Genomic DNA, 26,041 nt, shown 5'->3' on the forward strand with positions numbered 1-26,041 from the left:
CATATTGATTTTTATTTTGGTAAGTGGTCACTATTCTCTTACAGAAAGAGCATTATTTATATTTTTATGTTATAGATTTTATAATTTATATAAGTCCATCCATCTAGGAACCCCTGTAGTCCAACTAGGGACTGTGGAGGCCATACCATTGTATTTATTCCCATTTTACGACCATAGTGGGACGCACTACGGCAATTTGGGAACGCCATTTAATCTAATCCGCATGTCTTTGGACTGTGGGAGGAAACCGGACTACCCGGAGGAAACCCATCAAGCACGAGGAGAACATGCACACAGACCCTGAGTTGGAAATCGAACCCGGACCCTGGGTAGTGAACAACTAAGCCACATAAATAAACAATAAAAATGTATCCAAGTGGTACAGATTTTGGCATGTCCAAATAGTATTCCATTACTTGTTAAACTCAATTAGAAGGATAATGCATGACATTAAATAATAATCTATTTTGATCATTAAGAGGTGATAATAAACACTATGTTAGGAGTGTGTGCTGCATTCAGCTTGTCCTGTAAGTGCTAATTTCACTCACTCATCGTCCATACCGCTTTATCCAGTATTCAGGGTCGCGGGACCTTGAGTCTATCCCAGGAAGCTTAGGGCACAAGGCGGGGTACACCCTGGACAGGGTGCCAGTCCATCGCAGGGCACACACACACACACACATGCACCACTATACTACCATGCCTGTAATTTGCAGGGTGGAATTACATCATATTGTACCTCGTCAAATTTGACAAAGTAGCGCCAAAAAAACCCATGAAACTAGGACGCCTCCTTTTTTGTCTTTTGTTAGCCACAAGATTAGGTTTTCTAACAGTGATAAGTGATGCATATTACCCTCCTCAAAGGGCAAACTAAGTCAGTGTTCTGTGGATACAAGTGAATATACAGTAAACATGTCTGTATGTTGGTTAATCTAAAGCAAATATTTGCAAATACATAAATGATAAACAAGTGAACTGAGCATAATTGATCGCCGGATCTACCAGTAAGATGGTGACCAGATCATGGGCATCCTAGGTTCACCCACGCTCGTGGGGGCCAATGGCCAGCCCGTCCAGCCCAATCCCACAAAAAAGCCAATTTAGCACCAATTGCCAAATAAATAAATGCTGAAAGTGTCCGAAAGTGTTGGTCGTTGTCTATAACAGCAGCCTTGACTGTGAGACAAGCCACAGGTTTGTGTCACATGTTTCCATAGCAACAACACATTCGAAGTGGATGATCCAAAAAAAAAAACAAGAACAAAACCTTAAAATAAAAGTATTTACTTAATACACAAATAACATTTATGAATGATTGTTAAGTATTGTCCAGTAACCAAACAACCCCATGTGTTGTGTTGCTCATATAAAGTAAAAAAATATATATATATTTATTCTTAACTATTGGACCGAAACTGGTTCTTGGTCATGGACTTGGACTTTTGGACTACACTGTAAATTCCTAAGGCTATGAATAGCTCCAGTTCCAGATGTCAGGCTTTAGTGTTGATAAGCCGGATGAGTAAACTATGAATAAATGCATTGTTTGTCCCAAAGCTCTGTGGCACCTCAGTGGATCTTTCGCAGTTTTATCCTCAGGTTCATTCCAAATGCAGGGCTTATTTTCTGTTTTCTCTCTCTCTCTCTCTCTCTCTCTCTCTCTCTCTCTGATGATTTGAGCAGCAGTGTTGTCTGTCCTCGCTGAGTCCTGGGTCTTTGCTTATTCGTGCAGAACGGCTTGCATGTTGGAAGGAGAGAGGGACTCAAACCTTGATTCGTTTGCAGCCTCCCTCCCTTCCCCCAGTCTCCGTGCTGCCGATTTATTCAGCAATACGTCTTTTCATTACGCAAACACAAGGTGCAGTTAAGAAATTGTTTTTTCAGTTTCGCTTTAAAAAACTGAATTTTATGATCAGTCAGGTAATGGCAATCCTGTACAGCCTGTTTTATATACAGTATACTGTATGGGCTTTAAAAACCCTGTGATTTCCACAATAGGAAACATATCAGTAAAATGTAAAAATTTTCAATCTTGACAACGCCACAGCCATCTACTGTACTGTAGAGTATGGCATTGTGTTCTTTCTGTTTTGAGGGGTTTACGGGGCCATACTTATATGTTATTCTCGTTCCCCTGTCAATCACAGTCACACTCGTTATTCAAAATGATTTATTTATCAAAATTATTCATATTTCTTGATAAGTATTGATACTAAAATTTGTGTAAGCTTCTAAAAGCATATGACTTAAATAAAAAAGTTGCTTAAATAGTTTTTTGGTAAAAGTTTAAAAAGCGAAAAATCTGTAGTGTCCGTTACCATGTCAAATTCATGTTGCAATATCTTAATAATTTTGCATTTTAGATTAATATACTTTTTCAGGTTTATGTCTTCTCATGTGAAATCTAAATTAGCCAAGTTTTATCTAAATTTCAATTAAGATCATTGAAAAATTTGAATTCAAAAAAGTTACGGACACCACTTATTTTATCATCACAAATTTATCATCATAAGTGAATCTTCGTTTACACAGGGCTGCCTTCAGGGGACCAAACAGGTCAAAGTTTGATGGAGCGAGATTAGGACTATAGGGAGGATGGTTTAACACCACAAAATAAAGTTTTACCAGGGTCACACCGCCCTTGGATAGCTGTCCTCTGCTTTTAATCCGAAGGTTTAATCTTCAGTTCTTCAATAAGCGTCTCACTGTAACGAGCACTGTTGATTTTTTTTTTCCTGATGATGTTACAATACTGGCCCTTTAATAATCCCAGAAACCCTAAGCATTGATGAATTTTCCAGCTGATGGTTGACTTTTGAACTTTTTCTCGGTTGATTGAGGATGTTTCCGTTCCATACTCGAGAGACGTTTACTCTCAGGCTAGTGGTGATAAACCCGTGTCTCGTCACCAGTAATGATTCTCTTTATTAAACTTTCACCTTCCTTGGAGTATCCAAACAGATATCCAAACACTGGATTATGCTTTTCCGTGAGTTGACCACAAAAAAATAAATAAAATCACTGCACTCTGCTCCTCTTTTGTGCAAATCACAAGTGGGGCATCCATTTTTGCCCGCACCAAAGTTACAAATGAACTGATGTAACGTGCACATCTGAACGGAAAGCACTGATACGACAAAATATGAATAATAAAATATAATATATGCCAATCCTTATGTGTGTGTGTGCATATATACAGTCTAGATCAAAAGTTTAAGACAACTTAAAAAATGGCAAAAAATCATATTTTGCATGGTTGGATCTTAACAAGGTTCCAAGTAGAGCTTCAACATGCAACAAGAAGAAATGGAAGTGAGACAAAACTTTTTCTGAGCATGCAATTTAATGAAAACAACGATTAAACTAAAACAGGCTGTCTTACAGCTGATCAAAAGTTTAGAACCACACCTTGAAAAAACCCCATAAACCCCTCAAAACAGAAATCAAACTTCCAAACATGAACTCAGTACTGAGTAGCTCCACCGTTATTGTTGATCATTTTAAAAATTTGTTGTGGCCTGCTTGATGCAATGTTTCCATGAGGTGAGTGGGAACATTTCTCCAAGTGGTGAAGACGGCCACACGAAGGGCATCTACTGTCTGGAACTGTTGTCCATTTTTGTAAACTTCCCTTGCCATCCATCCCCAAAGGTTCTCAATTGGATTTAGATCAGGGGAACATGCAGGATGGACCAAAAGAGTGATGTTATTCGCCTGGAAGAAGTCCCCTGTCCTGCGGGCATTGTGTACTGTAGCGTTGTCCTGTTGAAAAACCCAGTCGTTACCACACAGACGAGGGCCCTCATCAGGGTCATGAGGAATGCTCTCTGCAACATCTGGACATAGCCAGCGGCCGTTTGACGCCCCTGGACTTTCTGAAGCTTCATTGTTTTAATGAAAGAAAAAGCACCACATACTATTATGGCCCCCTCCACTGTGGCGCGTAGAAAACATCTCAGGTGGTATCTGCTTGTCATGCCAGTAAAGTTGGAAACCATCAGGACCATCAAGGTTAAATTTTTTCTCATCAGGGAATAAAACTTTCTTCCACCTTTGAATGTCCCATGTTTGGTGCTCTCTTGCAAAGTCCAAACAAGCAGTTCTGTTGTGTGCAATGAGACGAGGTCTTTTTATGTTTTTGAAGCCCCTCAGTCTCAGATGCCGTCTGATGGTTATGGGGCTGCAGTCAGCACCAATTTGGGTCGAGGGTTGTCCAGTGTCTTGACAGACAGCCGATTGGATCCTCCGGCTCAGTGCTGGTGAAATTTTTTGGGGTATTCCACTTGACTTTTTTGTTCCATAACCCTTAGGATCATTTAAGAAATTCCAAATGACTGTCTTGCGTCCCACCTCAGCAGCAATGGTGCGCTGTGAGAGACCCTGCAACAACCCGACCACGTTTAAAAAGGGAGAGTTTTTTGCCTTTGCCATCAGAACATGTGACTACCTGACAAAAATGACAATGAATCCACATCTTTGCACAGATTTCAATTAATTGCATGCTCAAAAAATGTTTTGTCTCACTCCCATTTCTTCTTGTTGCATGTTGAAGCTCTATTTGGAACCTTGTTAAGATCCAACCATGCAAAATAAAATTTTTTGCCATTTTTCAAGTGGTCTTAAACTTTTGATCGGGACTATATATATATATATATATAATCATATTATTAATACTATATTAATATATTGTACAACATACTACTTTTTTTTTCCTGAAGTGTGTATACATATACTGTATATATATATATATATATATATATATATATATATATATATATATATATATATATCAGAAATGATCTTCAATCGATTAGAGCTGTATACTGTCTAGTCCGACCATCCACACACACACACACATGCATGCAGTGGGTTTTTTCCATTTCAAGACGCTAAAAAGCCTATGGTGTGTTAAAGGGAATGAAACCCATCAACGACTAACAACTGCGTCATGAAGCCCAAGCATGGTGATGTTCATAAAAACACACTCACAGTTGCTTTTTTTCTGAACAGTAGGCTTTTAAATACTAAACTGAAAACTAAAAAATAAACTAAAGAAATTCAGCAGTTATTTTCAGCTTTATTAATTTGTTAATTATTGTATTTATATGTCATGCTTTTTTATTATTATTATTATTATTATTATTATTATTTATTACACCTTTGATCCAAAACATTTTGAAAAATTATTTAATTTTAGGGGGGAAAATGACACTAGTTCTATAGGGCCCTAGATATAGGAACCGGGTAGATGGAGATGAATTTCTCTCATCCGCTGCAGGTTTGTGATATATGGATGTGGTGCATGATGGGAAAAGAGGCTCGGCCCGAGAGCAGGTCCACATCTCAGTTGAGCTATGACTCATCTTTCCTGGCATGCTCTCTCTCTCTCTCTCTCTCTCTCTCTCATTTTAACTCTTCTCTTTCTGTGTGTGTAGACAGTGGCTTGTGTTTTTAGCTAACATTTCAACTGATGTCTTTCTCTTAGAAGAATCAGTAGTCGATGATCAGAATAATCAGGACATTTTCTGATAAGGAACATTTTAAACAATAAAGCACCTAGGGATGTGCGATCATACACAGAAAATAACATTAGCAGTTATTTATATATTAAAGAACAGCACGTCATACTTGGTACCACTCAAGATGGCTTAAGATGTCTATACATTGCTTTATGTACTTATTTTATTAAATCGTTTCTAGGAATATCAACTACAACAGTGTCATAATTAACTAACATTGTTGATCCTCCTTTCACCATTCACAAAACTCATGCATTTGTTTTTTTTTCCACATACTTCTTCTTGTTCCACACAGAGGAAAAATGTGCAAATATGTGTGAGTCACTTGCGTTGCGATTGGTTAAAAATGTGTCCCAATCCCGAAAGCACTTGGGTGCAGTTGCAAATGGTGGACAGATGGCAATGTTTATTGTTTCTGTCCGAATATATATGATTTTCATGGTAATACACATGAAAAAAATGCAGAACTGCACGCAACAGTCTTTTGGATTAAAACAACAGGTTTATGTTTGGGCATGAGTAGAATGCATTGGACGTGATTAGCTGACCGACATTTTTTTTTCCAGTAAAGTCTGGTTATTGTTTGAATTTTTTAAACCGTTGATTTATCCTTTAAATCTACCAAATGCCTGCTTGAGTGCCAGCTTAATGGGTTTTCTAGATTAGTAAACACTTTTAAATGTACTGCGAGATTTGGGTTTTTGATTTGAGATGCAGCTCACGTCGAGAGTCGGAAATAATAATAAAAAAAAAAACAGACATGGGTGAGAGTATTTAACATCACTGTGCATCAAATGGCTAAATGTTACAGTTTAACTTGGAAATCTGATACAGTGGTACCTAGGCGTACCTTATGAATTTTGGCCCTAAGAACTGAAATTTTGCAAGCAATTGTCCTTGGCGCGCGTAGCATTTTCGGCATGCTAGCGAACTAACTGAGCTAAACCGAACACAGAATCAGCTTAGTTGCGCCTACATCCAGGAGCCGTTCAAAACTTGTTTGCATCAGTAGAAAGCCATATAAAGCGAGTTAAAATGTGCATTTTGTGCACACTTTTTGCATTTTGTGCAAGATTTAGTGAAGACATCCCAAGAAAGTAAACAAGGCAAGAAGAAAAAGGAGCCGCTTTCAGTTACGTTGTTAAAGCAGTCGGTGCCAAGAGGAATTATAAATTAAGGTTAAGTGATGTTTAATGTTTATTTATTTATTTTCCTTCACTTACATGTATTTTCTAAATATTTTTCATTGTTTCATATGCAAAAATATGATTATAGTGTTGGTAATATTGGTAATATTTTTGGGTGGCTGGAACGAATCACCTGCATTTACATTATTTCCTTTGCAGAAATGTGTTTTGCAATACGAATTTTCGCCTTAAGAATTCGCCTCCAGAATGGATTAAATTCGTATGTCTGGGTACCAGTGTACAGTGTGACACTTTGGGCCCCATTGTGGACAGCGCTTTTTAATCCCCCTGATGTAAATAAATGAAATATTTGGCTATTATTAAAAATATTGTTTATTTTTCATTATTAATTAATTAAACTGTTTTCAACCCATGCTAGATAACACACACATCTTGTTTAAAATTTTGTTAACTTTTAAAATAGCATTTTAATTGGCATGCAAAACAAAAGGTAAAATGCTAAAATCCATTCTCTCTCTCTCTCTCTCTCTCTCTCTCTCCACCCCTTCTTTATTATGTCTCCCGCTCTCTGCTCTGAGTCACCCCTCCCCCTCACAATTTTCTGCCTTCCTAAGCTAGCCGTAGTTTCTTTCCCTTTTTTTCTCTCTCTCCACCACCGGTCATTTTCTCCCTCTTCACACTCTCAGCTCAACGCGTTAGGTACAGGACACAATAAATCGCCCATAATTATGTGCAATTTAAATTAATCCCTATATAAGACAGACGTATGGTCTTATATCGCAGTAAGTCAGAGTCAGTGTTACAGTCCAACGTGCTGAGTCTTGAGAAAGAAGTGTTTTCCCGTGCAGTGTGTTTGCCCTTGATATGAGCTCATTATTGTTGGAGGGGGTTTAAATCGTATCTTCACCTTGTTTGGGGGATGATGGGATGGAAGTTTGCTCGCATGATGTAACGCCGCTGCAACAGTCCTGCGTTAAACCTCCCGCTGATAAAAGACTAACAACGGAGGACTCTACAGGAAATGTGAAATACTACGATCAGAAGGATGAACTGATCCATACCTCATACTGAGTACCAGGGACTAATATTGTCGCTCGTCTTCTAATCGTTTACATCGCTTACAGAATATCAGATTGGGATCGATATAAAACAATACCCAGTGTCAGGTTACAGGGCATCTCTGTTACCACTCGTCGTTACCATGGTGATAAAACAGCTGGATGCCGTTTGTGCCCATGTGATACTACCTTTACAAACATGTACTGTACGGAAATTCAAGGTACAGGAATGTCAGTCCATCACCGGGCATGCACACACTCATCATACACATTTAGCCAGAGCACATGGCAGGAATCGAACCCGGATTTTGGAGGTACAAGGTGACAGCGCTAACCACTACGCCACTCTCCCGCCTATGTTGTGAATTTATATCATTGTACGTTCCAGTTAACCAGATCTTTGACAATTGCTCATTAAGATTAAGTTGTAGCACGTTTATGAACAGTGTGTTGCTCAGTAACACAGTTATCGAACATTATTGCATGTTTATGGCAGGAGAGTTTTACAACGCTGACTGATTTTTTTTTTTAATTTATTATCACACATACTGTTTCAGTGTTTCGAATGTTCACTTTCTGTTTACGTAGCAAAAGTTTAGGTTTGGATGTGTGTGTATTGACAGTTTGACAGTGACCCGAGAGTGAGAGGGAGAGATGATTGACGGGGTGAGGAGTTTCGTCTCAGCTGTAGCTCAGCTCTGTTAAATACACACCACTCTCACATGAGTGACAGGACCAGTCTCAATACAGCAACGCTCTGTGTGTGTGAGTGAGTGTGTGTGTGCGTCCCTGTGTGTGTGTTTAGGGGGAAGGCAACAGGAAGAAAGAACAGCTGTGGGAAGGGATGATAAAATGGACCTGTTTCTGTGTTTCCTGCTTTTCTCATATTCGCTCTTTTCTCTCTCTCTCTTTCTCTCTTTCTCTCTCTCTTCCTAATCTCGCCTTCTCTCATCTCATAAAACCCTCTGTCTCAAACAAAAAGGGTGCATATTTGTGTGTGTGTGCGTGTGTGTGTGTGTGTGTGTGTGTGTCAGAGAGAGAGCTGGACTCATTATTGTAAGTTGTAAATGAACTTCATTATTTAAATATATTTATTTTCAAATATTTAATATTTAAATATATTTAAATACCAAGGGCCCTGTAATTTATATAATTAAGTTATAATTGTGTGTGTAAGTGTGTGTGTGTGTGTGTCGTATATATGGGGTCACAGCTTATGAAGGTCAGTGTGCTGAGAAGCTTCGAGAAAGTCAACAGCCTCCATGCATCTTATTAAAAATGGATTTAGGAAACGCCCATCTCATGCATAATGAAGTAGGGACCTGCCCATCATATACATAATTAATGATGGACACGCCCCCTTTCAGCTATAAACTGAACAAAATGCACATATAGAAAACATGTTTATCTCCTTTGTAGATAAACATGCAGTGCCTTATATATTTGTTTGTGTGTGTGTGTGTTTGTGTGTGTGCACTTTGCCTTCATCAAATCTTTATGTAGCTGTCTCTTGCTGTTGAGTCCTCTTCCTCTGTCTCTGCTCCCTGACCCAGTGTCTTCTCCATGTTTGTCCTCCTTGACCCAGTGTCCTCTCTATCTTTCTCTCCCCCTGACCCAGTGTCTTCTTAATCTGCCTTTTCTTCCTCACCCAGTGTCTCCTTTATCTTTCCTCCATGACCCAATGTCTTCTTAATATGTCTTTTCTCCCTGACCCATTGTCTTCTTCATCTGTCTCTCCTCCCTGTCCCAGTGTCCTCTTCATTTCTCTTATTCTTGACCCAGTGTGTTAATCATCTTTCTCCACCTTGACCCAGTGTCTTTGTCATCTTTCTCTCCTCCCTGATCCAGTGTCCTCCTCATCTGTCTTTTCTTCCCATTTCAGTGTCCTAATTATCTGTTTCTTACCCAGTGTCTTCTTGATCTGTTTGTCCTCCCCGACCCAATGCCCTTCTCATCTGTCTTTTCTGCCTGTTCCAGTATCCTACTTATCTGTATTTTTTCCAGACCCAGTGTCTTCTCCATCTGTTTGTCATCCCTGACCCAGTGTCCTCCTCAACTGTCCCTCCTTCCTGACTCAGTGTCCTCCTCATCTGTCTCTCCTCTCTGAATTATTGTCCCCCTTATCCGTCTCTCCTCCCTGACTCAGTGTCTATCCTTTGTCTTTATGTGGCTCTGTTTTCCCTCCACCCTTCTTTATTGTCTGTGTCTCTGTCTTTCCTCTGTGTCTCTGTCCTCTTATGTTGTCTTTTCTCCCTGATTCTGTGATTCCCCTCGATCCATCTTTACTTTACACTCGTCTTTCCCCCACCTCTTTTTATTTCTCCAGGCTGTTGTTCATTTGTTTCTTCTTATCCCTGTGTATTCTGTCCGCTTGTCTTTCCTTCATCTTCTCTTATTCTCTTCATACAGTATGTTTTTCCTTCTTGTCCCCTTTATCCTCTTTACCTGTCTTTCCTCCTTTTCCTGTCCCTCAGTATCTTTTATTCTTTTATTCTCGGTGGCTTTCTTTTGCCCTCTAATGATCATTTCCCCTCTGCCTCTAATGATCCTTCTCTCTCTCTGCCTCCTCATCCCTCTCTCCCTTATCATTCTCTCTATTTCTCACCCTTTAATAATCCTTTCCTCTCTCTCTCTGTCTCTGTCTTATGTTTTTCCATCTTATTTCTCCTATCCCTACTTCTTTGTTCAATATCTCACTCTTTTTATATGTTTATTCTCTCGATTTATTTGCTGTTATTCTTTTATTTTAACATTTTTTTAATTATTTTGCTCTGCCTGCTTTGGTCTTTCGTTCTCTGTCATCTGCCATTTACTAACCTATATTTACAGTTTTTTTGTTTTCAATGCCAGTTCTCACCCACTACCCAACACACATCAGCTATCAATCAGCACTGTCTGCACTCTTCCACATACATGAGTTCACGGATGCCAGGGATTGGCTAGTGCCTCTGTGACAGACAGGACATAACGTAATGGAACCCTTTTATTTCAGACAGGACAGCTAAATTTGTTCTCTTGACCCCTGAGTCATCGTTGCAATTCGGACTCGCAATCACCCGACAATAGAGCAATAAATAACTCGAGACTGAAAATGTTGGCTCCTGTTATAATCATTTCTCTTCTTTTTCTTCTTTCAAGGAGATGATTCATATTTTCAGACAATTTCTTAAATGTTTCAATTGAAGTGATGCTTATTTAGAATTTTTGATAGTTAAGATATGTCTGTCTCTCATTCATTATTTTCGTCTATTTTTCTATCACTTTCCTTTCTAATGATCCGTCACACTATTCCCTCTCTCTCTCTTTTTCTTTTTTTTCTTTTCTCATTCTCATTCTGTTCCATTCCCTTCTGTTTAGCCCCTGTTTTTTCTCTCTTTCTCTCTCTCTCTCTCTTTCTCTCAATCTCTCTCTCTCTTGTTCTCTAATGTTCCTTTTGATCTCTAATGTTCCTTTTTATTCCTCTCTGCCTTTCCTTAAGACTTGTTTCATATCTCTGTCCATCATGCTCTCCAAATGTTCTCTTTCTTTCTCTGTTGCTTTCCTTCTCTCCATCCCTTTTTTGTTTCTCTGGTCCACTCGCTCTACCGGTTCTTTTCTTTTCTCTTCTTTGGTCAAGCAGCCTCTCATTCTTCTCTCTTTCTTAAAGTCCCTCAACCTCTTAATTTCTCGCTCCATTTCTAACCCCCTTTCTCTCACTCTCTCTCTCTCTCTCTCTCTCTCTCTCTCTCTCTCTCTTATTCTCAGACTCTCCATTATTTTCTTGCCCTCTAATAATCAGTTCTTTACTAGCTTTAGTCTATCTTTCCTCCAATATTTGAAAGGCTTTTTATCTGTAATGATCCCTTTTTGTCTATGTGTGTTTTTTCCATCTGTCTCTCTGTCCTTTTCTTTGTGGTGAGGTGCTGTCCCCTAGCATTGGTTCTGTGTGTGTGTGTGTGTGTGTGTGTGTGTGTGTGTGTGTGTGTGTGTGTGTGTGTGTGTGTGTGTATGTGTGTGTGTGTGTATGTGCACGTGTTTGTGAGTGAGAGGTTATCTAAACTGACCCAGCGGGAACCCTTCTCTCGTCTCTCCTAATTCACTCAGGAGGAATAAAGGAGGTGCGCCGAGCAGGGACTGAATTGATCGCAGCACAAAGAGAGGAATTACCTGAGTGTGTGAGACTTGACTTGAACGAGGCCCTATCAATAAACATCAGGGAGCGTCCCGCAGTGAGGCGCGGCTGATTTTAGTGAGCGTACACTAGCATGACAGCGGGGGATTTTTAAGCTCTAACCGACACTCTCACACACACACACACACACACACACACACACAAAAAGGTAATGTCCAGACATGATCTGATTGTATCTCACGAAGGAACGTGAGTGTGTGTAGAAAAGTGTGTGTGCGTTTAAAGAGCTAATCACTGCACAAAAGCAACAAACTGATTTTATTTTATTTGCTTAATTTTGGTTCAGTTATATTATATGTGGGGTGTTTAAGTCAAACCAGGACTTTTGTTTGTGCAGAATAACAGAACACAATTACAAGAGTAAAAACTTATCCCAGTGTTTCACTAGTGCTTTAATGGCATCAAGGTACAAAGTTTCTTCAGTGCCCGGGAGCCATGATCAGACTGCCTGCTTCATGTCTGAAACCCTGGCCTCCCAGGAACTCCTTTAATGGCAGAACTTGTGGAAATGGCTTAGAGCGAGGTCAAGACTGTACTGGGGATGTGGCTCCCAGCTGACAGTTTCTACAGAGAGGTGTGTTTTTTCTGGTGACAAGTTATCTATCACTTTTCAAGAATCGGGCGTTTCACTCGCTAAATGTTCATGGGAACAGTTTGTTTCGAGCCACATCGCCTGGGATAGTCATTGACGGATGAACGGACTTCTCCCGGTACTGTGCTTGAAGTCTTCTGTAAATGTCAATCGCTCTTACGCCTTCACTCACCAGAAATTTTATCACCAGTCCCAGTTTGAATTGAACGCCCAGTACTTTTTTTTTTTCTTTAAAGAAACACGATCTGTGCATCTCCTGTTGCAGACAGGCAGTCTGCCTTGGATTTGTGGTGTTGTGCATTTTAAGATGCTTTTCTGCTCACCACAGATGTGTTATTTGTTTTACTGTCTGCTCAATTCTGTCTAGCGGTTCTCCCCTGACCTTCACTTAGTGGATGTTTTTGTTTTTCCCACCAAAAATCCCAAGAAATCGTCAGATTTTCAAATACTGAAGCTAGCAAGTTAAACGCCAACATCCATTCCTTAAGCCATCACTGACAGGACATTTACAGTAACAGAAGCTCATGATCTGTTAGTTTGTAGAAAATGTCTTTTTTTAATATTGTGAAACCTCCCCACTGGTCACTTGCATGCTACTTCGAATGAAGTAAAGAAGACAAAAATGGTGTTCAGGTTTAAATTTTGGAATTGTGCATCCTTTTGATATCAGCGGAGTGAAATGCACAAGAGTTTGCTAGCTGATGAAATGGAGACAACGGACAGACCTTTGTCCTGAAGTGGACACACTGATGGTATTTTTGCGCACTCTTGAGTGTGCGCTTCACCCCACGGGTATCAGGGGAGAGAGGGGAGAGAGCGACTGTCTGCTGAATTATGGATGGGGTGAAGGGGCGGTAGACCCATGGGAAAGACAGACAGACACACACACGCACGCAACGTGGCTTTCACAGTCAAACAGTCTGAAAAAAACTCACAAAGCAAATCACATAACCTATTAGTGAATACACAGCATCTCTCTCTCTCTCTCTCACACACACACACACACACACATACACAGGAAGACAGAGAGTGTGAGTGAGTGTGTGTGTGTGAGGCGGTGGTGTGAAGCGAGGTGTGTGAGAGGTGGCTGCGTGTCAGTGAGGCTCAGCTCGGTCTCTCTCTTTTTTTGGCTTGTCTTTAGGGATTAACATTGGAGAGAGCGAGAGAGAGGGAGAGAGAGAATAATCTATCACACTAACCACTTCATGCTCAACCTTTTTTTGTTTCTCTTTATTTCTTTCAGAGTTTCTCTTTCACCCGGAAACTCTGTATATGTCTCTTTCTCTGTGTATATCTCTCAGTGTCTCTTCCTCAAATTATCTCATTACCTTTATCTCTCTTTTACAATCTCTCACTCTTGCTGATTATTTTTCAATCTGTTAATCTCTCTTAGTGTCTCTCTCAATATCTTTCTATGTATTTCGCAATTAGTATCTTTTTCATTTTATCTCAATCTGTATCTCTCTTATTTCTCTGACTGTAACTCTCTTGGTATCTCTCTGAGTATCTCTTTGTCTCCATCAATATCTTGTTATCTGTATCTCTCTGAGTATCTCTCTCTCTCAATCTATCAATCTGTATTTCTCTCATTAACTTTTTCTCAGTAACTCTCTCTCTTGGTCTCTCTCTCTCTCTCTTTCTCTCTCTCAGTATCTGTTAATATCTCTCGATGTGTCTATCTCTCTGTGTTTCTCTATGTCTCTCTTAGTATATTTCTGTCTCTCTCAGTATCTACTGTTCTAATACCTCTCTCTGTGTGTCTCTCTCTCAGTACCTCTCAGTATCTCTCTGTCTCTCTCAGTATCTCTCTCAATACTTCTCTTTAAGTCTTTCTCAGTATCTTTCTCAGTATCTCTCTCTGTGTCTATCTCAGTATCTCTCATTAGCCCTCAATCTGTATCTCTCTTTCAGTATCTCGCTTAGTACTTCTGCCATTATCCCTCTCTATATTTCTCTATCTTTAACTCCATCATTATCTCTCAATCTATATAGCTCTCAGTATCTCCCAAACTGTATATCTCTCTCCGTATCTTCCTCTCTGCATCTTTCTCTCAGGATCTTTCTTTCTCTCTATATTCATGTTGGATGCAAAAATAACATTTAGTATAAGTACTGTTACCACTATGTATTAATTAAATAAAGCAACAGTGAAATAGAGTGATGGACATTTATCATCGCCTCAGAATTCTTAAACACACACACACACACACACACTCAGCAAACCTTTCCCTCAACAACACCAGCAACACTAAGAATAAAAACTTGAGATTTTGCAGTGAATCCTTTTTCACTTTATTGGCTATAATGTCATTGGTTGTTGTTGTATTATTATTTTTACTTTTGTTCTATTATCCATATGTTTACTGTCAGATATGAATTCCGTATGCAGAATGTTCATACAGCACCCTTGCACGCGCCACCATTTCATCCCGTCTCTCCTATCAATTATTTTCGCTTCTCACCGAGTAGTTTGACTTCACAGAGTTGTGTGCTTTGACAAAAAGTTTGCGAAAGACACACATACAGTGAGAGAGAGAGAGAGAGAGAGAGGTGGGGAGGAGTGGAGAGGGTGAGGGAGTGAGTAAGAGAAAGAAAGGAGAGAGAGATTGAATTAAAGTTTTATGACTGATGAATATTTCATATACTGGGTTCTGAATTCCACAATCTAGCATTTGTTTGTGTGTGAAATTTAGTGTGTGTGTGTGTGTGTGTGTGTGTTTGAGAGAGAGAGAGAGAGAGAGAGAGAGAGAGATATTTATGTTGATGCTTGAAAAGATATAGCGTATGTTAGAGCATGTTTTACCTCACAACTTCTAAAATATTTCCCAGAAATCTATTTTCTAAATTAATTTACTAACCATGGTTTGTAAGAAAATAACAGAGATTGTCTATTTCTGTAAAAAAAAAAAAAAAAAAAAAAAGACAGATGTGATATACAAGGCTATAAACAGTCCTTTGTTGTGTATTAGCTAATTCAGAGTGAGTTAGCAACATATGACATTGAGCTGCTAGTAGTAACAATAAAGATGCTAAATATGAGTCAGCACTATCATGCTAGTTACTGTTACAAATTACCTCAGTGTGGTGTGTAAAGCAAAATCATCAACAATTAAAGCAGCACTTCAGTGTTTTTAGTACAATCTCTTCCCCCTTCTCTCTCTGTCTCTTTCTCTCTGTATGTGTGATTAGCATAAACAAGAGTTTTAACACATTTCCTTGTACTGAGGAAAAGAACAAAATCTTTTGACTTAAAACTTAATGCACGTTAAAGAGCAGTTGTTGTATCCTGTTTTTTAAAAACTCATATACCTCATCACCTCAGAATTCCATCACCTCAGCTTCAGGTTTAACTACAGTATGAAGTATCAGAACATGGCAGCTCTATCTGCAATAAAAGTTTTATCCCAACATTATTCTGTGTTATATTAAAAGAAATCACCATTCGGCAATCCTTTTATCATTCGTCGTTGTTTATCAATTAATCGATTCATTTATCCATCTATCTACTGCCAGTATTCATCTATCTGATCATCATCCATCCATCTATGTCATTATTCTCCATCTACCCATCTCTCCTTCCATTTCTTTATTCATATGTCCAGCTAGCCAGCCACAGATGGTTTATTAACATTCATTCATCAAGCATTTGTAGTCTGTCCATCCATCTATCTATTTATCATTCACCCAGCATCTTCCATCCATCCATCCATTCATTCATCCATCTGAATACCAGAATTTATTCATTTGGTCCATCCATTCATCCATCCATCCATCCATCCATCCATCCACGCTTCTATCTATGCACCAGTACAATAATGAAACATAAATATATTAATTTGTGTTTTATCATTGCACATCTATCCAACTATCCATCCATCTATCCAACAATCTATACTTTTTTTAATCTATCCATCCAGCCATCCTTTTTCCATCAATCAACATTTACCCATTAAGAAACCATAGTCTGTCCACTCTGTCCGTCTATCTATTAATCCATCCATCTTTGCATCTATTCATTTATGTTTATCATTCCTCTTTCTTCTATCTATCCAACCATCCAGCCATCTACTGTTTGCCAGACCATCCATCTGGTCCTCATCCACCCACCATCCAGTGTCCACCTTTTAATCTGTTGTCATTATGCATCTACTGTCCATCCATACCATAATTTCTACCTCCATTCATTTTTTTTTTTCAGCTAGCCACTCATAGTCCATCAAAGTACACCAATCTAGCATTGATATTCCATCCATCCATCCATCCCTTCTTCCATCCATTCATTTATTTTGTTTATCATTCGATGCATCCATTCATCCATCCATTTATCTATTATATCTATCACTATCAAAGATTACCCTCCCCATTACCATCCCTCTATTATCACGTAATTAAAGGCCATCATTTATTATGTATCCATAGGTCTGTCAATCCGGAAGTCTGACCATCCATTTATCTCTTCTTTTATTAATTCATCTATCTATTCATACATCAAGCATTCATAGTCTGTCAATCGACCCAACCTTTCATCCATCCCTTCACCAATCCGTTCATTCATTCATTCATTCATTCATTCATATTCTGTCATTGTTCATGTAACGTCCAGCCACTATTTGTTCGTCATTGTGCATTAATCTAGCCATTAATTAATTACCTGTCTGTCTATCCATTCATTCATCCATCCTTTCATGCACCAATCAACTAGCCAGCCAGCCATCCACTATCTATCTGTTATCATCCATATACAGTATCTAACCATGCATCACCCGTCCGTCCATCGATAATCAATTTGTCAGAATCATTATTGTTGTCAAGAACAATAATATTTATTAGCACACTACTTTTTATTAGCAATTATTAGTTTTAAACTTGCTAGAGCCAGTCTTTACTATTTTGTTTAGAAATTAAATGAGGCTATGAAGGAGGTGTAAAAACCAAGGAGATGAGAAATGAGTTCAAAGCAATATTCGATATAACTTCCATATTAAACAGAACGCCGTATATTCCACAGTCTCTGACCATTACACACAGACGCTATAATTGTGCAGGGCGAGGCTTTAATGTGTCTGTCTTTGGTACAGTGCACGATGGTACTTTCAGTGCTGGAGTACACAAAATGCATAGTATGAATAAATGTATATACTGTATATATATATTAAAGGTGGTTTGGTTTTTTGCAGTTGATGCTGGCATTTTTTGAAGATGGCCCTCTTAAAATGAGTCTGGCTCATTTTATTTTCATCAGTGTGTGTCTTTCTATAACTCACCAAAGCATTTTTATTTTTCTCTTTTTTATTTTTTATTCTGTTCCATTTGTACCATCTGGGTTTTTTTCCTCTGTGCGTCTCTGCTAAAGCTAAAGGAGGAGACTAAAAGTTGTTTGTTATTGGTGAGGCAAGCAGGTCAAGGTTGGCCAGGCCTCCACCAACACAAATGGAAAAAGCTCTGTGTGTGTGTGTTTTCAGATGCATATTTAACTCTTTTCTGACCAGCGATGCTAACAGAAAAAGCAGTTTACAAAGCAGAATGCACAAGAATTCACAATTCTGAATATCACTTCTAAACTCTTAATGACTTGTATAATAATCTTTATACTTAAAAACCTATCTTCAATATATTTAAATTTAATTCATAATGAAGTCGAATCCAACATTTGTGTAATGAAACATCATAGTAACCACGTAAGCTATGTCTGCTGCGATGTCAGTGAGAAACACAACAACTAATCTTCATGTAAATAATGATCATACAACACCGGTCCTCTAAATCAGCAGCCAATCTGCCAATAACATCACAAATATTTTAATACATAAATGTATGTACTAAGTAGAAACCAAACCCATATTTATATTGCAATACACTGTGAAATCATTTAGTGCTTTGTTTGTTATAATTAAATAATGCACATTTCTGTCAGTATCATAATTTTATAAATATCTCATTACAGTATATATATATATATATATATATATATATATATATACATACACACACATAAAGTGGAGACTTGCATTGCGAGTAACTCGGTCTGCCAGTGTTTACAAGACAAGCAAAAATGTAACTTGATAAACAAGCGAGGTCTTGACATACGAGTAGTATGCATGCGCTTTGTTTGCCAAGCGTCATGTGATCACAACTGAGCCAATTCTTCTTCTCTCGCGCGCGCTGTGGGATTGTGGGTAATCGTCTCCCATGCTTGCAGTCTGTCACTCGTATATTCAACATCTGTGCGTGTGTGTATGCGTTTATTGTAACATTGTGACCAAGTGTGTGCGTAAAGGATTTTTTACAATTGTAGACAAGCTAATTTTAAGCAAATAATTAACTTTACCACACAGGATGCTTTGTTTCCTGCCAGTGTGGCAGTAGTTTAGAGTGCACCACCTATAGGATTATACTGTAGAACAATGAAAACATTGATAACCTCAAATGCAAACATGTAAATAAAAAGATTAATTTATAATATATATATATATATATATATATATATATATATATAGTATAAGTATCTATATATGTATATATATATGTGTATAGTATAAGTATCTATCTATCTATCTATCTATCTATATATATATATATATATATATATATATATATAATAAGCAAAAGTAGTAGTAATATAGTATTAATAGGAGAAGGAGTAGTAAAGGTCTCATATTTTACTATGTATTTTACACGGTAACAAAAGTCTCAAAACTCCCCAAAGCGTAAATAACCCCTTAGATAATAACTCCCTTTTTTTAACTTCCTCTTAATTGTCTACTGTTTGTACAAGTGTGAGTCAAAAATGATCTGGACTCTGGTTATACAGTATTAAAACTTCTGTTGGCCCCAATGTCTTACCAGCAATTCCGTAACTGCTGTCTCCCCAGTCATTCCTGTGCAGGTGTGAACATTTTACATCAGTTCATTTGTAACTGTGGTGTGAACAAAAATGCAATCCATAAAAAAGAAAAGCAGCATAAAGTGATTAGCTTTTTGTGGTCTGAGGCTGTACCTGGTACAGAAACAACTCACAGACGGGTATAAACAGAAGCGTGTGGAGATCTGCAAACAGATCGATTGAAGCGATACTCTAAGCAAGGTGAAAGTTTCTCAAAAAGAATCATTACTAGTGATGAGACACGGATTCATCACTATGAGTGACGAGAGTAAATGGCAGAGTATGGAACGGAAACATCCTCAATCGACCGAGAAAAAGTTCAAAAGTTGACCATTAGCTGGAAAATTCATCATGCTTACAGTTTTCTGAGATTCTCAAGGGCCAGTATTGGAACATTATCAGGAAAAAGGTTCAATAATCAACAGCGCTCTTTACAGTAAGACAATTAATGAAGAGCTGAAAATGGACAAAGTGTATTAAAGCAAGAAAATTTTGTATTTGTCTATAAAAAATGATGCATTTGTCTTTTCTAAAGGTTAATTTAAATAAATTCTTTAGTCAGGATGCGGATAATTTTTAAATCGCCCCTTGTTAATGAGCTACTGCTGAGCCACATCGCTCCAGAGAACAGTAGAGATGAGAAACAAACCAGGTATGGGGTATCTTCTTTTGTGAGGTCACAATAGTGTTAACTATTATTATTAACACAATAAAACTCGAACGCTACAAGAATGAAAAAGAAATAAACATTGTTCATACACATTATTATTGTGTAAAAATGTTATTTTTTAATAAAATTTATAGTAATTATTGTTGATCCCAACCAAATGTGCCTAATGTAAAGTTATATAATGGCAAATTCATAACAGGTTCCCTTTTTTTTTTACTTTTTATAAAATTCTTAAATCTAGGCTAGCATTAAAAACTAGAAATAGCTGTCCTGACATGTTCTTGATTTAGGGATTCTTTTGGGTTTTAACTTTGGTGAAATCCCACACGAGAGCACAAGGAAGCACAGGATTTTGCAGGATTTCGTCTCTGCTGGTAGAAGCGCTGTGCCCTGTTTGAACTGATAGATAATCATCGGTGTCTGTTTAAAATTCAGTGTTTACTCCTGACCACAGTCCTGCTGGAGGACAAGCAGCGTCTAGTAACACTGATCTGCTTTTTTTTTTTTTGTGTGTGTGTGTGTGTGTGTGAGTGTGAGAGAGAGAGTGTGTGTATGTGTGTGTTTTAGTCCCCAGAGAGTTAATTACTGATGAGGACGGGCAGTGCGCGAGCTTTTCTTTGTTTCTCTCTTTTTTTTCTCATCTGTTTTGTGCTTTGCTCAAAGCAGAAACTATGAATGTCTATATGGGGAAAAAAAGTAAAAGTGAAAAAAAAGTTGTTTTGAAGACTACAAAATGCTTTTAATGTTGAATCAAAAGCCGTGGTGGCTCCACAAAAGAAAAGAAAAACAGAAGTGACTGCAGTGTTAAATTCATTATGAAATGCAGACAATGTGATTGTGCAAATTAAGAATGCTTCATATTCTCTAAGCACCACCCCCTTCCTGTAGTAAACCGGTGTCACATGTTTTTTATAGCCATACATAGCATCTTAAAAAAAATTGTCATTTAGTTTAAAAAAGTGAAACTTGCATTACCATAAAGTGAAATACTTCAAGTCATTTTTATTGTCATTTTAATGATTACGGCTTATGAAAATCAGAAATACAGTATCTCAAAATATTAGAATATTTCATTTTGAGTTTGAGTAAATTACTATTCATTCTAGTTCAGTACACACATGGGAAAACTGCTGACTCTGACAGTTGTCCAGAAGATGATCATCGCCACCATCCTCTTAAGGAGGAAAAAGTCACAGAAGGTCATTGTTGAAAGGGCTGGCTGTTTGCCGAGAGCTGTATCAGAGCATATTCATGGAAAGTGGACTGGAAGGGAATAGTGTGGTATGAAAAGGTGCACAGGCAACAAGGATGACCGCAGGCTTAGGAAGATTGTCAGGCAAAGCCAGTTCAAGATCTTGGGTGATCTTCACAAGGAGTGGAATGAGGCTGGTGTTAGTGTATAAAGAGCACCACACACAGGCATCTTCAGGACATTGGCTGCAACTGTTGCACTCCTAGTTTTAAGAAACTCCTGAACCAGAGACAATGCCAGAAGTGTCTTAGCTGGGCTAAGGAGAAAACTGCACCGTTGCTACGTGGTCCAAAGTCCTCTATTCAGATGAAAGTAAATTTTGCGTTTCATTTAGTAATCAAAGTCCCAGAGTCTGGAGGAAATTTGGAGAGGCACAGAATATACGCTGCTTGAAATCCAGTGTGGTGTGGGGTGCCATGTCATCTTATGGTGTTGGTCCACTGTGTTTTATCAAGTCCAAAGTCAACGTAGCCATCTACAGTACAAAGATATTTTAAAGCACTTCATGCTTCAGTCTGCTAACAAACAATATTTTTTCTTCCTGTCTGTCCATTTGCACATCTGGAGGTTGATACTCCCCACCCTGGTGATATATCCATTGTCCCTGCGTCAGGTTGCCAGCTCGATACCCAAATGTCATTCACACAGTACAGGCATTTTGGAAACACCAATTAGCCTAACCTGCATGTCTTTGGACTGTGGGAGGAAACCAGAGTACCCCGAAGGAAACCCACTAAGCATTAGGCAAACTCCATGCACACTCCATGCACATAGACCCAGAGGCGTAAACGAACCCGGACCCTGGAGGTTCAAAGTGACAGTGCTAACCACAAAGCCACCATGCTACCAAAAAGCTTTTTGGCCAAGACTACCACTAACTGGTTTGCTGACTGTAACATTACTGTGCTTGACTGGCCAGCCAATTCACGTGATCTGAACCCCAGAGTATATGAGGTATTGTCAAGAGGAAGAGAAAAAACACAGACCCAAATATACAGATGAGCTAAAGGCTGTTATCAAAGCAACCTGGTCTTCAATTACACCTCAGCAATGCCACTGAACTGTGTGCATAAATTAATATCATTTTTGAATTAATTTTAGGAAATATTCTAAAAAATAATTTGAGGAAAATGGTTTTAAAAATTGTTAAGCTGAAATCATAAAATATTTTATTTTACATTTAATAACTCTAAAATATATGAAACTTATTCTTATTATACAATATTATTTTTTTGAGATGCACTGCATACAAATATATATATATATATATACACACAAAAATATCGAATGTTAAATCAAATAAAGTAAAACACGCCAAAATGTTCTTGCCCCGTGATCTGAAGGATTTCACGGTTCTTTCATCACTGGTATAAACAACGCGGAGTTTATGAGGTAAACGGGAGCCTGGGTGCAGAAGCGCCTCCATTTCACACCCTGCTCCAGTCTGCTCTCTCTCTCTCTTCCCAGCATGCATTGCACTGCAGAAAGAACACTGCATCAGCTGCATAATCACACCAAAGTGCGGCCAGCTTTCTCCAGCATACGCTGCCCTCCTCCTCCTCCTCTTCCTCCTCTTCCTCCTCCCCCTCCTCATCTGTGCATGTGTGTGTGTGTGTGTGCGTGTGTTGCTTCAGTGTTTATTTGTACACTCATTACCATTAGTTTTGTCTTTTGTCTCTACTGATCTCTTCATTCTGTTTCTACCTGTCTGTCCTTCTGTCATGTCTTCCTAGCTGTCTTTCTATCTTAGTCTTTTTGTCTTTTTATCTGTGTCTTTCAACTTTCTTGCTCTTTGTCATATTTTTGTTTTGTTTTGCCTTAACCCTGGTCATTCTCTGTCTCTCTCTCTCTCTCTCTCTCTCTCTTCACTCCCTCCACACTTTATCTTTTTATATATTTTTGTATTTTTGTCTCTCTCCGTCCTCTCATTATCTCACTGTTTCACCTCTCGGCTTCTTTCCCGCTGTCTGTCTCTCTCTCACTCTCTCCTCTCTCTTTCACTTTCTCCCTTTTTCTATCGCTCCTTCTTGTCTCTGTCTTCCTTCTGTCTGTCTCGCTCTCTATTTTTAAACGTCAACATCTTTTTCAGTTTTTTCCTCTTATTTTCTCTCTCCACATGTCTCACTCCCATTGTCTTTCTTTCTATTTCTGTCTCCTGCCCATCCTGTGTCCGTGTTTTTCTTTCTTTATGTGTGCCATACTGTCTTTCAGCTGTCTTTCTATCATTTTTTGTTCCCTTCTCTTTCTCTCTCGATGTTTTCCTCTCTTTATCTGTCTTTCCTATTCTCTCTCTTTTTGTACGTCTTTCATTTTTTCTTTTTGCCTGTCTTTATTTTTTGTCCTTTTTCTTCTTTCTCTCTATTTTATTTTACACTCCAAAATGTTCAAAAATGTCTTCCAATGTCTCATATCGTCTGTCAGTCTTTCAGATTTTTTTCCCTCTATTCCCTCTAAATTTGTTTTTTACTACTTTCTCGTCCATCTGTCTTTCTGTCTTTTCCCTTTTTTTCCTCTGTCCCAGACAGTCTGCTGTCCCCTCTGTCTCTCCCTCTCTCTCTCTCTCTCCTCCACACTCACCCTCATCACTCCGAGCTGAATTCCTCACTCTCATCTTTTTGCCTGTGAGTGTTGGCATCCTTCCTGAGGCCCACGCGCTCCGTGAATTAATGTGCCTAATTAAGACCGCGTTAATTATTTGTAAATTGCGTGTTTGGGTACACATTACTTGAGAAGCATATGTTGTGCAGCGTGTTAGCTGAAACAAGTGGGTGCATAATGCCATCTCTGGAGTGCGGCGCCGTGTGATGGGCCAATCAGTGCGCAGGCCCTCAGATACGACTGAGAGAGAGAGAGAGAGAGAGAGAGAGAGAGATGTACACACTGAATAAAGAGGCTCTCGGACATGATTGTGATGTTGTCTGATCATGACAGGATTTGGTGGATTGTAAAAGTGCTGAGTACTGACAGATCCCTGGGTGGAGAGCAGATGGACAAACTAGCAGCCTTTTCATTTCCGAGTCATTTCTATCTTTCAATATATCATCTTTAGTCTGATGCATTAGCGATTCAGGTATGATTCAGGTTTGGTAAGGATTTAGACATCTTTATGATTCAGGTCTAAAAGTGATTCAGGTGTGTTAGTGACTCAGATAGTAGGAATTTGATTGTTGGTGATTCAGGAGTGTAAGTGATACAGGTGTTAGTGACTGAGATGTGGTATTGATTCATTTATGTATTTGATTAAGGTGCTAGTGATTCAGATGTGTAACTGATTTAGGCATTAGGAATTTGCTTCTTAGTGATTTAGGTGCATAAGTGATTCAGGTTTGTAACTGATTCAGGTGTAAGTGATTCGAGTGTATAAGCGATTCAGCTGTATTAGTGATTAAGGCATTAGCAATTTGTTTGTTAGTGATTCAGGTGTGTTAGTGATTCAGGTGTAAGTAATTCAGGTGCATAAGTGAATCAGATGTGTGAATGATTCAGTTGTGTAATTAATTCAGTTGTGTCATTGATTCAGGTTTGTAAGTGACAAGCCCTTTTTGTTATTTTAGTCTGTCCATTTGCACATCGGACAGTTGATAGTCCCCACCCTGGTGATATATCCATTGTCCCTGTGGCAGTTACTTAAGGAATCAGGTTGCCAGCTCGATGCCCAAATGTCATTTACACACTACAGGCATTTTGGGGACACCAATTAGCCTAACCTGCATGTCTTTGGACTGTGGGAGGAAACCAGAGTACCCCGAAGGAAATCCACTAAGCATTAGGCAAACTCCATGCACACTCCATGCACATAGAAAGCTTTATGGCCAAGATTACCGCTAACAGTTCAACAACAACAGCAAAAAAAAAAAAAAAAAAAGCTAAATTTTCACTGAGCAGCATGTATCTCTGCCATACTTTTTATCTTTAAACAAACATACCAAATAATTCACTTTGGGATGAAAATGTGTAAATAGTTAAGAGCATTCCATCTGTACACTTATAAAGAAATGGCAATGACAACTGAATGATTCAGGTGTGTAATTATTGATCTGTTTGTGATTCAGGTGTGTACGTAATTCAGGTGTAAAGGTGATTAAGGTGTGTAAGGGATTCAGGTGTATAATGATTTAGTGATTCAGGTGTGTAAGTGATCCAGGTGTAAAGGGGATTCAGGTGTATAATGATTTAGTGATTCAGGTGTGTAAGTGATCCAGGTGTAAAGGGGATTCAGGTCTGTAATGATTGGTGCGTTAGTGATTCAGGTGTTAGTAATTCAGTTGTTACTGATTCAGGCGATGTCGTTTCAGGTGTATTAGAGATTATGCTGTATTAATGATTTACATGTTAGTAATTAATTAGCGAGTTAGTGGTTCATGTGCATTAGTGATTTTTTCTGTTCTTTATTTACTGCATGTTGTCACAAATTGGGTTGATTAAAGGTGGGATTTCTGTTGTACCTATTTGGTAAATGATCAGGTCAACTGCATTCTGGATATCTAATGCTTTCCCCCCCCAAACGCGAGCTTAAATATAACGATCACGTGTCTTGTGTGATTGTGCTGCATTAATGACAAATTACAAGTGACCATTTTGCTTGTTTCCATCGAGTTGCATTCTCATGTAGCTTCACTGTAATTACAAAATGTACTGGAGCAATTTTCACTTGCTCACTAGAAGGACGCGTGTTTCTCCACTCTGAACTGTGTTCATTTGTGTTATTTTAGTTTTTTGGATAGTGTGTCCTGAATGATTGC

At 38.6% G+C, this 26,041-nt stretch overlaps 1 protein-coding gene across 2 annotated transcripts in view; it reads left to right on the forward strand.

The window, feature by feature from the left end:
• Positions 1-26,041, forward strand: part of ldb2a (LIM domain binding 2a) — a 101,300-nt gene that overhangs the window by 31,853 nt on the left and 43,406 nt on the right. The window lies entirely within an intron of this gene.

Source organism: Clarias gariepinus, chromosome 10, assembly GCF_024256425.1.
Source record: "Clarias gariepinus isolate MV-2021 ecotype Netherlands chromosome 10, CGAR_prim_01v2, whole genome shotgun sequence".
NCBI lineage: Eukaryota > Metazoa > Chordata > Actinopteri > Siluriformes > Clariidae > Clarias > Clarias gariepinus.